At 42.8% G+C, this 3553-nt stretch overlaps 1 pseudogene; it reads right to left on the bottom strand.

The window, feature by feature from the left end:
* Window positions 1-2383: 2383 nt before the first annotated feature.
* Window positions 2384-2562, bottom strand: LOC143361166 (U2 spliceosomal RNA; annotated as a pseudogene).
* Between the last annotated feature and the right edge of the window lie 991 nt (window positions 2563-3553).

Here is a 3553-nt window from a genome sequence, read left to right on the forward strand (position 1 = left end):
GTGCTTTGCCAGGTCGGAATGGGACTTATACGCCCCACCGAGCTTCATGCCCGGCTTGCCGTAGCATTCCGGGCATCGGAATTCCTCCGGGAAGGGGAAGTCAATATATATTGTAATGGGGCTGCTTGCTTGCCCTGCCATTTTTGGATCGACCTGTACGGGGTTGACTACGAGCGGTAAAAGATAAATAGGTAAATTATTAAGTTGATGAGGCGCAGATTACAATAAAATAAAACAATTGGTGTAAGTAAATAAATAAATAAATAAATAAATAAGTAAATAAATAGATAGGTATATCTGTCAGTCACTGGGTAAATGCGTGTATGAATAAATAAATAAATAAATAAATAAAACCAGGTTAAAATCACTTAGTCTTAATCACGAGTGTCAAAATATAGTAAATAAAATCAACGAAGTGACTAGATCTGTCTAAATAAATAAATAAATAAACAGAATTAGTCGTCGTCGATGTATCACAGTAGGTGTGTATGTAAGTAGATAAAATGTGATTAAGTAGTGATGTTAGTAACGTAAAATAGTGTGAGGTAATATAAAGCAGAGTAAAATGTAATAAAATAGAATAAAATAGACAGAGCAGATGAGACGCAGTATTTAACGGTGTCGAAATTGGCATAGACAGTTGACTAGGTGATCAGAATTTAATCAGAGAAGAATAGAGCTGAGAGAGACTAGAATAAAAATAGAAAAATAGGAGTAAGACTAGACATAAAATAAAAAATAAAATGTAACAATAAGCGTATGTGTAGATATCACAGTAATAGGTTTAAAATGGTATAGTATATCACAGAGTAAAAAGAGTAAAAGTAACAAGATAAAAAATAAGCTATGACTAGAATTAAGATGAAGTAAAATAGAATACAGTAAAATAAAATAAAAATGAGAATAAAATAGAATAAAATAAGTTAGTGTAAAATAGGATAAAATACGTGTAAAAGTTGAATATGTCGGTTTAAAAATTAAATTAGGTATGTAAGCAGGCACTGTGATATACAGTACGGTGATTAAAATGCAGTTAAAACGAGTGAATAGAGTAAAATGTGTAGATAAATGTCTAAATAAATAAATAATTAAAATTAGTCAACTAAATATACCAATTAAGATATAATAAAGCAAGTGGCCGAAACGGGAAAGAGAAAAATTAAAGAGATAGACCGAGAGAAGTATGAAACGGGTAAAGATAGAAAGAGAGCGGATGACAGATGGAGGTTAGAAAGGGAGAGAAGATAAAGCGATAGTAGGACTCTACCTTGGACAGAGTAGAGCCTGTCCAAGGGGGACACCTAGCGGGCGGTCGAGAAACTCTTTCGAGTTTCTCGTGCAAGGACCCACCGCTAGAGGGCTGCACCGATACTTGGCGGTACTCAGAAAATTTCCTTAGCACGGGGCTAAGGAATATCTGAGGCCTACACGGATCGGTGACTGATAGGAAATCAGAGCCGAATTAATTTAATCGAACGAGTCCGATTAAACAATTCGGCTGGTCTTGGCTCAGGTTCGATATTCCTGGCTTATTCCGAAACGGAGTACAACGTCGACGAAGCGAGAAACGCTCCGACGTGCCGGTATTTAACAAGAGATGTTGAAAATTAGTTTTAATAAACTACCGGCACAGGCTTGCGCCCCAATTTCGCAATAAACAAAATCTAGAAACTCGGGAACCGTATTAAACAACCAGCGAGCTGATTGTTTAAACAGCCGTCGAGTTAATTGATTAATTTAATTGCGAAATTCGTCGAATCGTTTCCACCTGTCACTTATGTAATCCGGATCGAAATTTCCAGAAATTTCGTTCCGAGCGACCGGGAAGGAGCCGTTAATTGTCTGTGTTTCGCTCTGTTCGACGGTTAGCACAGGTGCCAATCGTCGGCAGAACAAAGACACACAACAACGAACGGAAAGGGGAGGTCAACGGGGTTTACCGTGTATTTGAAAACGGGCACCTGGACAAAGAGAGTCCAAATGACACCGTTACAAGTACACGGGGGAATAGACAGAAGTTACAGAGATAGAGAGAGAGGGTTTCGACCACTTACCCCGCTCGGGTTCCCCGCACAGGTGTCGTAATTCCCGGAGGTCCGGCTTCGGTGGAGGCGCTTGGTCTTCGGTGGTCCTCCTCGTCGGCGGCTGGTCGCGCCCCGATCGCTCCTCGGCTCTGGAGTAATCCTTTTAAGATACTGGTGCACTTAGCACTCCACTTGCTATAACTCGCGTTTTGGGGTCGCGGCACCCGTCGGACTTCGCGCGAAACGAAACGAAAATTTCAAAAAATTTTTTTGTTCGATTCGGGGAGTCGAGAATATTTCCTCGATTCCTGGAAGCTTGACGGGCTGTGGGATAAAGCAGATATTTATGCTTTATATGAGCTAATTGGGCCAATCCACACGGCACTGCAATGCGTGGCCGACCCGTGACCGAGGGGGAGCAAGCCCCGACCGCTCCGTCAACTTCCAAAAATCGAGTTAATATTCTGACTCCCCGATGGGGAGTGTATCAGATATTAAGCTGATAAGAACAGATAAAGGCACTTTTTATTCAGGTAATGTTCCCCTGGGTTACATTGGCACCCGGGGGTAGTACAGTGTACTCGCCTTTGGCGAGGGCTTATATGGGGGTGCCCGTAGAGGCACCCCGCCACAAATAAAATTTAGTTTGTTGGTGGTGGGGTGTGCGATGTGGGGGTGTCGGGCCCCCTGCGCGGCTAATATATATATAAGTAGATAAATATAATAAATAAAACGCATCACACGCACACACATACACACACACGTCAGTAAATAAATAAAATCATTCCGGTCCCATAGTGGAACCTGGTCGGATAGCTTAAAACTAGACTTAAAATTAAGATTAAAATAGCCAACATTGTGATGGCCCGCTGCACACCAGGAAGACTAAGATACTTATACACTAAGGTAGATGACTAGATGACTAAAAAGAGAATAAACAAAATTAAAAAATATAAAAAGAGAAAAGGACAGGAGAAGAAACAATAGACTAGATGGAATAACTTAAAAGAGAATGACTAGAAGATAAAATAAGTAACAAGATAACAGAGAAAATAGAATAGAGACGTGCAGCGAGCCATTTGCCCTCGCTAAAATGTGTATAAATATAAAGATATCGAAATGTAGAGAGATGTCAAAAAATGTAAAAATATAATAATAAAAACTAATGGGCGCGGTGCCTCGCATGGCACCGCCGCCACACTATATGTCATACGTGGGGCCGGTAGGGCCCTGTGTCAAGGTAACGGCCTCATGCCCGTCTTCAGCCTCGTGACGGCTGCCTATCCGGGGCGCGACTTCCCTGCTGGCGGAGGGAGGCTGGTCGTGAGGAGGGGCCACCGTCACCTCTGGTGGGGGTCGGAGCGGTGCTGCGGTGGGGACACCGGGAGGAGGAGCCGCGTACTGGCGTACCCCCGACACATGCTCCACGTAGATGTCCCGACCCCAGCGAATGGTCTCAGACACAATGAGACGGCGCATCAGACTCGCGTACTTCTTGCTCACACGCAGGAGCCTGAGCACCGCCTCAT

The sequence above is a fragment of the Halictus rubicundus genome, chromosome 14 (assembly GCF_050948215.1).
Source record: "Halictus rubicundus isolate RS-2024b chromosome 14, iyHalRubi1_principal, whole genome shotgun sequence".
Taxonomy (NCBI): Eukaryota; Metazoa; Arthropoda; class Insecta; order Hymenoptera; family Halictidae; genus Halictus; species Halictus rubicundus.